Source organism: Panulirus ornatus, unplaced genomic scaffold (genome assembly GCF_036320965.1).
Source record: "Panulirus ornatus isolate Po-2019 unplaced genomic scaffold, ASM3632096v1 CTG_7035_pilon, whole genome shotgun sequence".
Taxonomy (NCBI): domain Eukaryota; kingdom Metazoa; phylum Arthropoda; class Malacostraca; order Decapoda; family Palinuridae; genus Panulirus; species Panulirus ornatus.
This window is the reverse complement of record NW_027265184.1, coordinates 1-14,294: the sequence shown is the minus strand read 5'-3', so window position 1 is coordinate 14,294 and position 14,294 is coordinate 1. Positions and strand designations below refer to the sequence as shown.

Genomic DNA, 14,294 nt, shown 5'->3' with positions numbered 1-14,294 from the left:
ATGATGAAAACAAGGTCTGGTTTATTATTGTTATGAAGGAACTGAAACAGCAGCAAAACATATAAAGATATTCATCCGATGATTGCAGTTAGAAACTGACAGATGTAATATAGCAAAAAATATGAACAAAACAGTGAGTTGGTGACGTGTTTCATATGCTTGTAATACGACTCTGAAGTTAATTCGTAAATCCTTACGGGGAATAAATGGTGGACAAATGGTGAGGGAAGGTGCAAAAACGGGGCTCTTTCAGTCCAAACTAGAATTCATTTGTTCACTACGACATTGATCTCAGGACATTTCAATGGCTGAGATTTACATGATACAGAAAATCTTCAAACAAGGACGATAGACAGATGGATAGATGGTTGAATAAATAGGTAAACTTGATAGATGTAGGTGGAATCAGAGTCGCCTATGATTTCCTTCACAGCGAATGAGATGATAAATGGGCGAGGCTATAACCATCGTCTGTGATTATTGTAAATGACTAATAATGATTAATTTTTATTGCTTTCGTGCGACTGCTGTTAGCCTTTGAGGGTTAATGTTCCCTCAAAGTTGCCCGGACCCTACCACTAGGAGGTCAGCAGTTCGACTTAGGGTCCATTTGTGCCATGTTTATGGCAACCAACAGAATGGATGTATTTTTCTTATTTTTTTTCATCCTTATGGATGGGACTCATAAATGTTAGGAACTTTTCCTAACGATTTGATCCTTTATGGTAACCGCTTCATTCGTACAATAGTTTGTCAATAATGTGCAACTGAATGAAAACTTTTGCCATAGGAAATGTCTTCTGAGGACTGGGTATAACAGGGTCGACTGCTGGAGGAGGAGCAGCTTCTCCAATCTCAGGGACGGGAACTTAAGGTTCAAGGAATTTCAGGGATGAATGTTGGTGGTGTGGACTTTAATCTTCAACACGGCAGCTTCAGCTTTAGGGTCGGCTGCTGCTGTAGATGCTGCTGATCCTCCAGTCGCAGTGACGGACACATCAGGGTCTTCATCGACGACCAGTACGAGTACGTCGGGATCCACCAAGCCTGATTCATCCCCATAGAAGTAGGGGATCAAGGTCACCAATTCAGCGGTAGGCATCACTTTGCCCCGTTGTTTGGTGGGAGCCAAAGAAACATTGATGGGGATGGCGGCTGCTCCTGTGTCAACTACACCAGTTTCCTCGCTGGGTCCGCCTTTGCACAGGTCATCATCATCTTGATGCCGAGTCTGGATCTTCACCACTACTCTCTCGTGCACGGGTTCGATATCCAGACGTGATCTCTTCCTGGAAGGCCTTTGGCATTCTGTAAGGCACCGCTTTCCTCCCTGGGCCAGGCCCTCACTGCCGGACAACCAGGCAATTCTGGTGTAGGCGTACTCCTGGTGGCGGCCGTTGCGTCCTCCAAGTCTGCGATCTGCCTTGATGCCCCACCGTCCCAGTGTTCTCCCGACGTTCAGGACGGCAGCTTTCTCGTACCCGAACCCTTCGCAGAATTCACAGTATCGCAAATATAGCTCAGTTCGGCTTATACAATCTTTAACAGCCCCGGTTTGCTGGATGTGAGCCTCGAAAAATTCAAGGAAGGATTCCTTGCCAGGGTACCGATGGGCAGCGCGGACGTGAGTCATTTCTGCGATCTGGTGAGATGAGTGATTTACTTGACGAAGTAAACTTTCATAGACCAGCACTTGCAAAAATATAGTGAAGCCACACAAAAATATAGTAGACTAGCGTTTCCTCATTGATTTAATATCCTAGATGATAGATTAATAGAGTGAAGTTGAAGCACTAGTGGAGTGAAGATGAAACATCAATATAGTGAAGATAGCAGGATACGGTAGAGGGTGTACACTGGGCAGAATTACCTCTTGTGGAGAGTGTAATGTAGCTTGTAGTGGAAACATAATGACATCAATGATGGTGTGTGTGTATATGTGTGTGTGTCTGTGTGTGTGTGTGTGTGTGTGTGTTTGTGTGTGTGTGTGTGTGTGTGTGTGTGTGTGTGCGGGTGTGTGTGTGTGTGTGTGTGTGTGTGTGTGTGTGTGTGTGTGTAGTGGTACAAAGACTATATAAGAAAGACAGGAAAGCAGGAGTAATCTCGCGTGAGCAATGACTGCTTTAATTGTGCGCGTTGTCAACAGCTGGTGGTACTAATTACCCTTGCGCTGTCTGGCTGTCTGTTTGTTGACGAAAACTTTACAGTGAGTTTTCAGTTTAAAAAAAGAAGAAAATAATCTAAAACTTGTTTTTTCATGTTTTTCCCAAGGATGAAGTATTATACGGACGACTTGAGACAACTATGAGCAATAACATATGTAGGTAACATTAAACACAATGTTAGGGACCAAATCAAGTGGACGATTTCATCAACAATCATGCCATATCAACCAGGACATATTTCATTCTTTAACATTAAAGCAACATATTTACATACATATCCTGTAATTGGTCCACGTAAGCCTAATGATCCTGATGAAGTGATTATTCAGATGATGGAAAATACTCTAACAATAATGAGCTTGAAAACAAAGTTAACTAGCATAAGTGACTCGTCAATAAGTAAGCTCAAGAATATTTTTTTCTTTAATTGCAAAACTGTAGGTATTGGAGAAATATGGTATGTACTTCTTGATATCTAAAAAATTCGCCTTTGTTTTTGTTGAGTTTGTAGAAAAATGTGGTTGTTTGTTATCTACTTGTCTTAGATTTATCCCATCCTACGTTTATATTCATGAATGTCTTTCCAATTCCATCACAGCAATACCCCTTACCTTTCTTTGTCCTGTGGAAATGTGTGTAAAATGTGATGTGTGGGAGTAGTTTTCCTCCTCTTACATATCACACATAGATAACATCTTTTTCTGCTCATAATCATATATCCGATTAATCTCATGTGAGTTCTACGTACCGAATCATAGACACCATTATCTCTCACCGTCATGTTCACTACAGAGAGAGACACCATTATCTCTCACCATCATGTTCACTGCACAGAGAGACACAATTATCTCTCACCGTCATGTTCACTATAGAGGGAGACACCATTATCTCTCTCCATCATGTTTACTACAGAGGGAGACACCATTATCTCTCACCATCATGTTCACTACAAAGGGAGACACCATTATCTCTCAATATCATGTTCACTACAGAGGGAGACACCATTATCTCTCACCATCATGTTCACTACAGAGGGTGACACCATTATCTCTCACCATCATTAAGTTCTGGCCTGCAAGTAACAGAGATCTGCTACTCAGGACCACCTGGCCATTGTTTGTTTGTGCCAACATTTCCATCTATCGATCGCCAATATAACCAGTCTGTCCCATTTATCGATCACTATAACCAATCTGTCCCATCTATTTATTTTCATTATACACTGTCTGTCCCAATCTATCGATCTTCACTATACCCTGTCTGCCACCATCTATCGATCTTCACTATACCCTGTCTGTCCCATCTATCGATCTTCACGATACCTTGTCTGTCCTATCTATCGATCTTCACTATACCCAGCCTGTCCCATCTATGGATCTTCTCTATACCCTGTCTGTCCCGTCTATCGATCTTCACTATACCCTGTCTGTCCCATCAATCAATTCATTATAATGTGTGTCTCATCTACACATCTTCACTATGCCCTCTGTCCCATCTATGGATCTTCACTATACCCAGCCTGTCCCATCTATCAATCTTCACTATACCCTGTCTGTCCCATCAATCAATTCATTATAATGTGTGTCCCGTCTACACATCTTCACTATAACCTCTGTCCCATCTATGGATCTTCACTATACCCAGCACCCAGCCTGTCCCATCTATGGATCTTCACTATACCCTGTCTGTCCCATCAATCAATTCATTATAATGTGTGTCCCATCTGCACATCTTCACTATACCATCTGTCCCATCTATGGATCTTCACTATACCCAGCCTGTCCCATCTATCAATCTTCACTATACACTGTCTGTCCCATCTATGGATCTTCACTATACCCTGTCTGTCCCATCTACGAATCTTCACTGTACCCTGTCAGTCCCATGTATGCATCTTCACTACACCCTGTCTCTCCCATCTATGGATATTCACTATACCCTGTCTGTCCCATCTATCAATCTTCACTGTACCCAGTCTGTCCCATCTATGGATGTTCACTATACCCTGTCTGTCCTACCTATCGATCTTCACTATATCCAGTCTGTCCCATCCACCTGTACCCCTGGTCATCATGTAACAACCATTAACCCACCTACAATATTTTAGATGGTCTCTGCATTCAAAATCGCCGGTCGACATGCTTTTGTTTGTATAAAGTCGACTATGCTTTTATTTCTATGTAGGATATTAGAGCATGGGGGTACCTTACTATATTTTTCCATATCAATGTAGACTCACTATATTTGTGGACATACAAGGATAACCGAGGTTACTTCGTAAAGTGCACAACGTAATCATAGTATCTTCAACATGGAAGTTTTTGCAAAAAGCTCAGTTGTGGAGGTGGTCGAGCAGCAGCAGGTGCTCTGGGTCGCCCTCCTTGACCAGGCCTACCTGCCTTTCCACGATGAGGAGGATTTGCTGGACCGTCCACCACACGAGACCCGACTCCCACATATAGATGAGTTGGGCTGCGATGATGACGACATACATGTCATCGTGCCCACCAACGAGCAGTTGCAAGGGGTTCTCAAAACCGTCCTGCAGAGGTATACCATCAGGGTCGTCAACGTTCCATACAAAATCTCAAGGACGAACGTCTGGGAATTCTTCAAGCAGTTCGGCGACATCGTTCTCTTCGACATGCAGTCCTACACGACCTACGAGAACCACCGCGGGATTGCCGTCATCCAGTACTCCTGCTATGCCTCCTACAAGAAGGCACTTCTTGCCGACGTGACACCACTTTCCGTCAACGGTCGCTGTGCAAAAGTGAAACCTCACCGTCCCACTGATGCTGACCAAGTGACCTCGCCCACTCAAGTGGCACTGCAGCCCACACTCCCTACCAGACCCACCATCCATGAGGAAATGCAGCCCACCACACTTGTCAGGCCCACCTTCAGGGAGACATGGCAGGTCTCAAGACCTGTCAGGCCCACCATTCAAGACCGACTTGGTCCCCCAACACATGTCAGGCCCAGCGTTCTAGACCGACTGGGACCAATAACACATGACATGTCCTACGTTACAGACCGACTGCACTCCGCACCTCGTACGGGCGTTAAAAGGCGTGTCGAGATGACTCACGCTCCCCGTGCCAAAAGATTCAGTTGGTGAGGAACCTGAGTTCTTTCTTCCTGCTGGTGCTGCAGGAGAACACGGCCCTAGAGTGGACACTGGAGGTGTGTTTGTGTTTGTGTTTGGGTTATCACTGAGGAACCAACACCAAGACAACTTTAGTTTCGCCTCGCCAAGGATAACGTTAATCTGGCGGAAGTCTGGCTTTCTCCCAGTAGTGGATGGCACATAATATCTACGTAGGGACGTTAAAAAACAAAGAAAGAAAAAATATGGGAACATTATCCCGCCCAAAAAAAAAAAAATACATAAATTCACGGGGATAATTTCCTTCATCTTCAAAGAAAAAATGAAACTCTTCCGACGCTACCGTGCCTTCCATAAAGCAACCCTCAAAGAAATCACTTTGCGCAAGGACTCGGTTAGCCAATCTTCATATGACTGGGGCTATTCATCCCTCTCATTGATTCATTTTTCAAGATTAAGGAAAGTTATAATAAAAATATTGTATTGAGTTTCTCCGTTGGCGTCAGGGTAAACACCCATCCCCCCCGAAGCTTGGTTACCTTTCCGTGGTGGGGGGGACTTCATGGATTGGGCAGTAGCAACCATCGTTGGTTGCTTCTGTTCAATCCATGAACGAAAAACCAAGCATCTTGAACGTAATTGTCGTATAAATTCACTTGGTGTCAAAACTGACGCGAAAGCGGTTGTCTCAATTTTGTCAGAAATGTTTGTGCGTTTCGGCCTGATGGCGGGAGTCGGTTTGGCGCTGTGGTCATGAGGGAATACGAGGAAGATTGGCAACCGTCCCAGAAGTAGCTACAGTGAGGCCCAGCAGCTGTCCCTAATACTGTGGAAGGCACTCATGTAAGGTGTGCAGTGAGGCGCAGCAGTAACAAGGGAAACGGACAACCAAAACAGCAATCTTGATCATCAGGAGGCTATCCAATGCTCAGAGTAGATAAGGACGATTATTGTATGGCTTCGCTCAGAGGATGAAAATCTTAGCCGTGAAAATCAACAAGTAAAATAACTAGTAGTTAGTGGTAGTGAAGTGGAATTACCGTATTTCTGTGGTCTTAATAGTAAAACGAAACTTTTCGTTTTCTCCATCAATCTAGAGGTGTTGTAGACCACCATCGTTAAGGTTGTAAGGTAATGGTAACTTCAAGGCTATGACCTCAGCAAATTTGTGATGGAAAGTGCAGGAAATGTGATAATGTATATGATATAAATCATATAGTTGTATAATAAATGTGTATTAGAATTTTGTCTTCTCTTTGCCCGTTCATTAATTCAAATACAGGTAAGTTTTCTCTCTAACGAAATGGGATAAGCTACGTGCACTTGGCTTATGAATGTGGTGACTTTCCCTTCATTACCACAATGTTGTGCTGAACTGAAGACGTAGAATTCCGCAGACGAAACTAAGATATGAAATCAATCTACATCAAAAATTGAACGTATGCATCTTTAGATGGACATAAAACAAACGGACGGACGGGCATACTGGAGCAAATGAATTCCAATATCACCACTTAAAGTAGGCCTTTCAAGTAGTTGTGGCTTTAAAGCAAACTTTTTCTAGCCAAGGTTTAGTTAGCACCTAAACTAACCCTCACGACCTTACCTTAAGAAATATTTTCAGAAATTACTGTCTGAACATATTTCTAAGATAAGGTGATTTAGGTTTGGTTTAGATGCTACCCTAACCTAGGCTAGAAAAAGTTTCCTTTGCTTCAGAGCCCCAACTACGTAGACGGGCTACTGTTGATATTAAACAGAAACAGAAAGGTGATAGAACTGAGATGAAATGAATAAAAAAGATAGAATGGGTCAGTTGAAAGTTGAAGTATTTGCTAGATACAATTTTTGGCAGATCCAAATGCATCCTAAAGTCAGTCACTTAAATCACAATGCTGAATATTGTTTTAATTGTTGGAACTAGTTACAGGAAGTAAAAATGTCAAGCTTAAAGGGATGCCATTATAATAACTTCATATACCTGTATAGGATCTCTTAAACTTCTTTTCCCTAAAGCTGAATGGATTTAAGTAGTTTAATCTGCTCTCTAAATTTGTTTCTCAGTCCAGTAATCATCTTTGGAGATTACCTCAGTAATTTCTCCATTCAATGTCTTCCTTTTCAAATTAGTTAACGACCAAAGCAGTACAATATCCAAGCTGGGATGGCTATGTTTTGGGAAGGCGAGAAGTCAGGTTATGCAAGAATGTTAGAAATGGCTTCCATCAGTTTCTGCCCTATCTACTCTAAATATTTTGGGTTATTAGAACTTAGAGATTTATGAGTAGATAATACAATATAGTTATCTTGGCAAGATATCCAACATGAGATTATAGTCATAATAACAATATAGTCACAAGGCCAATATATAGTCACCGGAATATTATATTTATCATGATAATGTATCACTTATGACAAAATATGCATGATTAAAAAATGACAATATAGCACCTACAAAAAATATCACATTGCTAAAAAAGCCAAGGTGACGATATATACATGATAGTACTGTAACGAAAATAAAAAGATAGCCAAAATGACAATATGTTCATAATGACAATACTGCCACTATGTATATATATTCTCCATGACACTATAGCTACACTGACAGTAAAGCTATCTTCACAAAAGCGTAAAATTGAAAATACAGCAAACGACAATATAGCCACCATGACAATACAGCCATCTTGACAATAATGTCACGTTATAAATCAATCGCCAGCACATTAGAAACGCGTTGAGAGTAATTTACAGACTTTATAGATATCATGAAAATATAGCCCCCATGTCAACATATTAGCTATGACAATTTAACCATTATGATAATATAGTCACGACGACAATGTATTCACTATGACAATAAAGCTACCATGATCATATAACTGATATGACAATACAGTCAAAGGAAAAATATAGAAACATTCAACTTATATTCACAAAGGCAATATAACCACCTGACAATATAGATAGTGTAAATGAATAGTCGCTTTCGGATCATAGGAAACATATAGACTTCAGGACAATATAGTCTGTGAGAAAATAGTGACTCAGACAGGATTTATCACTATAATACAGTCATAACATTATAGCTGTCATACAATTGTAGTCACCATGACAAAATTATCACAATGAAATAAAACGGTATTACAATATAGTTACCATAATCATACACCAATCATGATTACATAATCAGCAGGTTGACATAAACAATATTACAGTGTAAAAACCATGACAATATAAGTGACATGATGAGATGATATCCATTCACTTACACTTACAATACCAAGTAAACCGCCATGAAAATATTATTATCATGATCATATAATCACAACAACATTGTACCTAATAAAATATAACCCGAACGACAAAATTGACCATAGCATTATAGCTATCAAGTTCATATAGCGACCAAGATAATGTAGGCAGGACGGCATTATATTGAAAATAACAATACAGCCACCATGCCAATGTCTTCACCATGACAATGTAGCTACCATGAAAATATAGTAACCTTGACTATATACCTACCATGATGAAATATTTGAATTGAAAAATATCCACAACAAGAGTTTAGCTGCTAAAACACGATATCACCTTTCCAATATCGCCAAAATGTTATTATTGCCATCATGACAATATACCGCCAGAAAAGAAATATATATACCCACTACTTGACAATATAGCTATTCTGACAATATTGCCAACATGAAAAGACAGTCACCTCCTTGTTATATAGCAAAAATGGCAAATAGCCATCATGGCAATATAGTTACCATAACTTTGTGATCTTAATGACAATATAGCCAACATGACTATATAGTCACGATGACAATACAACCACCGTGACAATACAGATAACATGACAGTACCGTCTCTAAGACAATATTGCCATCAATTCAACAAATTAAATGAGAATATAGATATTATGGCAACACAGTCACCATGACAATATACTCAGAAATGCAATATAATCGCCATAATAAAATCATCCTATCATGAAAATGTAGCCACCTTACCATTTTGGTTTCCATTACAATGTAGCTACAGTAATAAAAACCATAACAATATAGCATATCAAGGCAATGTAGTCACCTGATAATTTAATCAAAATGACATTTTCTCTTCTATAATGGCATATCCTCAAGGGCAATATCAACACCATTAAAAAAGCTTCTATGAAAATACAGTCATTATGACATTATAGATATCATGATAGAAAATCACCATGACAATATAGTTATCATGGCAATATAGCCACTATGACATTATAGATATCATGATAGAAAATCACCATGACAATATAGTTATCATGGCAATATAGCCACTATGACATTATAGTCATAATGACAATATAGTCGCTGTGACAATATTGTCACCATGATGATATGATTATCATGATGATATATCGATTATGACAAATTATGCAAGAGTTAAATAATGACAATATATCACCTATATAAAAAGATCATCTTGCCAATATAGCTAAAGTGACGATATATATACATCATAGCAATGTAACTAAAATGAAAAGATAGCCAAAATGACGGTATGTTCATAATGACAATACTGCCACTATGAAAATATGTTCCCCAACTGCCACTATGAAAATATGTTCCCCATGACACTATAGCTACACTGACAATAAAGCCATATTCACATAAGAGTAACATTGAAAATACAGCTACATTGTCATGGTGACGATATTGGCATGGTGGCTCTATTGTTATTTTCAATATAATGCCATCCTAACTACATTATCTTGTTCGCTATATTTACTTGCTGGCTATATTGCTATGGTTAATTTTGTCGTTGGGAATATATTATGTCATTAACTACAATTTTGTTTTAATCGTATGATCATAATAATAATATTATCATCGCGGTTTATTTGGTAATGTGAGTGCAAGTGTATGGATGTCTTATCATTGTAAGACTCACGCACACTACCATTAATTTTTCATTAGGTATTTGTCATTATCATTTTACTGTGAGTTACATAGAGTTAGATGCATGTTGCCACGGGCTCACTGTTCCCACGGGCTACTGTTAATCAGGATGTTTGAACACGTAAGAGCTGATCTGTTATTTGAACACGTTGTTGAATGGGTGTTGACGGACTCCCATATAACCCCTGCCAGTGTGACCTGAGGGGACACACTGGCCAGCATCGTCACACTGTTCACTAGAGTGTGTCGTAGTGTGTCATAAGACTATAGCCCAGAGTACTACAGATGGACGTACACGTTTTGTTGTAATAAATCTACAAAGGCCGCCTGATCTTCATTGAGTACCACAGACGAAGAAGACCTGATTTCCTTCCTCTCAACTCAACCTTACATTTGTGATGGTAGCGCGGGCGGGTGGGCGGGTGGGTGGGCGGGTCATCTGGTCCGCCATTATTGTATTTCATTTTGTTATATCGATATTTGAGGTAGTATGTTGCCAGCTGCACTACCACTTCTACTCATCAATAATTATCACAACAACAGCCACATTGTTGCCTCCTGTGGGAATCGAACTCACGACCCCTGGTTTACAAGACCAGTGCTCTACCCCTGAGCTAAGGAGGCGCATGTTGGCACAGCAACACTGCGGGCGGCCAGTGGCCATAACTCATCATGCAACCCACACCTGGCTTGGCTCCTGCTGGTGGTGGTGATGGTGGTGGTGATGGTGGTGATGGTGGTGATGGTGGTGGTGATGGTGATGGTGATGGTGGTGATGGTGGTGATGGTGGTGGTGATGGTGGTGGTGATGGTGGTGATGATGGTGATGGTGGTGGTGATGGTGGTGATGATGGTGGTGATGGTGGTGGTGATGGTGGTGATGGTGGTGATGGTGGTGGTGATGGTGGTGATGATGGTGGTGATGGTGGTGATGGTGGTGGTGATGGTGGTGATGGTGGTGGTGGTGATGGTGATGGTGGTGATGGTGGTGATGGTGATGATGGTGATGGTGGTGGTGGTGGTGGTGGTGATGGTGGTGGTGGTGGTGGTGGTGATGGTGATGGTGATGGTGATGGTGGTGGTGATGGTGGTGGTGGTGATGGTGGTGGTGATGGTGGTGGTGGTGGTGATGGTGGTGGTGGTGATGGTGGTGGTGGTGATGGTGATGGTGGTGGTGATGGTGATGGTGATGGTGATGGTGGTGGTGATGGTGGTGGTGGTGGTGATGGTGGTGGTGGTGGTGATGGTGGTGATGGTGGTGATGGTGGTGATGGTGGTGGTGGTGATGGTGGTGGTGGTGGTGATGGTGGTGGTGGTGGGGTGGTGGTGATGGTGGTGGTGATGGTGGTGGTGGTGGTGATGGTGGTGGTGATGGTGGTGGTGGTGGTGATGGTGGTGGTGGTGGGGTGGTGGTGATGGTGGAGGTGATGGTGGTGATGGTGGTGATGGTGGTGGTGATGGTGATGGTGGTGGTGATGGTGGTGGTGGTGGTGATGGTGGTGGTGATGGTGGTGGTGGTGGTGGTGGTGATGGTGGTGATGGTGGTGGTGGTGGTGGTGATGGTGATGGTGGTAATGGTGGTGGTGGTGATGGTGATGGTGGTGGTGATGGTGGTGCTGGTGATGGTGGTGGTGGTGGTGATGGTGGTGATGGTGGTGGTGGTGGTGGTGGTGATGGTGGTGGTGATGGTGGTGGTGGTGGTGATGGTGGTGGTGATGGTGGTGGTGGTGGTGGTGGTGGTGATGGTGGTGATGGTGGTGGTGGTGGGGGTGATGGTGGGTGTGGGGGTGGTGGTGATGGTGGTGATGGTGGTGATGGTGGTGGTGATGGTGGTGGTGATGGCGGTGGTGATGGTGGTGGTGGTGATGGTGGTGGTGATGGTGGTGATGGTGGTGGTGATGGTGGTGGTGATGGTGGTGGTGGTGGTGGTGATGGTGGTGGTGGTGATGGTGATGGTGGTGATGGTGGTGGTGATGGTGATCGTGATGGTAGTGGTGGTGGTGGTGATGGTGGTGGTGATGGTGGTGGTGATGGCGGTGGTGATGGTGGTGATGGTGATGGTGGTGATGGTGGTGGTGGTGGTGGTGATGGTGGTGATGGTGGTGGTGGTGATGGTGATGGTGATGGTGGTGGTGATGGTGGGTGATGGTGGTGGGTGGTGATGGTGGTGGTGGTGATGGTGGGATGTGTGGTGATGGTGGGGGTGCTAGTGGTGGTGTGGTGATGGTGGTAGGTGATGTGGTGGTGGTGGTGTGATGGTGGTGGTGATGGTGGGTGGTGATGGTGGTGATGGTGGTGGTGGTGGTGATGGTGGGGGTGGTGCTGGTGGGGGTGATGGTGGTGATGGTGGGGGTGGTAGGTGGTGTGGTGGTGGTGGTGATGGTGGTGGTGGTGGTGGTGGTGTTGGTGGTGCTGGTGGTGGTGATGTTGGTGGTGGTACTGGTGGTGGTGATGTTGGTGGTGGTGGTGGTGGTGATGGTGGTGGTGGTGGTGGTGGTGGTGATGGTGGTTGATGGTGGTGATGGTGTTGGTGGTGGTGGTGATGGTGGTGCTGGTGGTGATGGTGGTGGTGATGGTGATGGTGGTGGTGGTGGTGGTGGTGGTGGTGGTGATGGTGGTGGTGGGGGTGGTGGTGATGGTGGTGGTGGTGGTGGTGGTGGTGGTGGTGGTGGTGGTGGTGGTGATGGTGGTGATGGTGGTGGTGGTGGAGGTGGTGGTGGTGGTGGTGGTGGTGATGGTGGTGGTGGTGGTGGTGGTGGTGGTGGTGATGGTGGTGATGGTGGTGGTGGTGATGGTGGTGATGGTGGTGATGGTGGTGGTGGTGGTGGTGGTGATGGTGGTGGTGGTGGTGGTGGTGATGGTGGTGGTGGTGGTGATGGTGGTGATGGTGATGGTGGTGGTGATGGTGGTGGTGGTGGTGATGGTGGTGGTGGTGGTGGTGGTGGTGATGGTGGTGGTGGTGGTGGTGGTGGTGGTGGTGATGGTGGTGGTGATGGTGGTGATGGTGGTGATGGTGGTGTTGGTGGTGGTGATGGTGGTGTTGGTGGTGGTGATGGTGGTGGTGGTGGTGGTGATGGTGATGGTGGTGATGGTGGTGGTGTTGGTGGTGGGGGTGGTGGAGGAGGTTATGTTGGTGATGGTGGCGCTTCCGAGACGTGAACTTTAGATCAGGGTGACCTACTTTTGGTGGGATGCTGAAGCGTTCGTCAATATGCCTCGTGGTATGAAGTTACATGCAACATGGGCTGAGAACCGTAGTGGGAGTCAAGCTTTCCCCAGGTTGTGAGCAGCAGCAGGTGTACCACGTGCACACGTGTCTCCGGAGGCTGAGGCCACAACTGGTCTTCCTCTACCTCGTAGAGGCCAACCAACAAGCGGGAGGGAAGGAAGGAAGGTGATGTAGATAACGTGTAGCTCTTGTACTCTGCTGTAGGGAAGATGTTTAGTCCAAACTGGGAAATTTAGATCATGTCTGGAGACGGAGTGGACTGGCCTCCGCGTCTGAAGACGGAGTGGACTGGCCTCCGCGTCTGAAGACAGAGTGGACTGGCCTCCGCGTGTGGGGACGGAGTGAACTGGCCTCCGCGTGTGGAGACGGAGTGGACTGGCCTCCGCGTCTGGAGACGGAGTGAACTGGCCTCCGCGTCTGGAGACGGAGTGGACTGGCCTCCGCGTGTGGAGACGGAGTGGACTGGCCTCCGCGTGTTGAGACGGAGTGAACTGGCCTCCGTGTGTGGAGACAGAGTGGTCTGGCCTCCGCGTCTGGAGACGGAGTGGACTGGCCGCGTCTGGAGACGGAGTGGACTGGCCTCCGCGTCTGAAGACAGAGTGGACTGGCTTCCGCGTGTGGAGACGGAGTGGACTGGCCTCCGCGTGTGGAGACGGAGTGGACTGGCCTCCGCGTGTGGAGACGGAGTTGACTGGTTACAATATCATGAAGCACATTTTCTATGTGCCTTTCTATGAACCTTCAAGTTAGTTAAGTTTACCCTAACATTCATCATGTACATTATGTATCATGTATCACCTTCAAGTTAGTTAAGTTTACCCTAACCATTCATCATGTACATTATG

General features: G+C 44.5%; 1 non-coding gene across 1 annotated transcript; it reads right to left on the bottom strand.

Moving 5' to 3' along the window:
- Positions 1 to 10,772: 10,772 nt before the first annotated feature.
- Positions 10,773 to 10,844, bottom strand: TRNAT-UGU (transfer RNA threonine (anticodon UGU)). Its single transcript has one exon. It is a non-coding gene; the product is annotated as a tRNA-Thr (tRNA).
- Between the last annotated feature and the right edge of the window lie 3,450 nt (positions 10,845 to 14,294).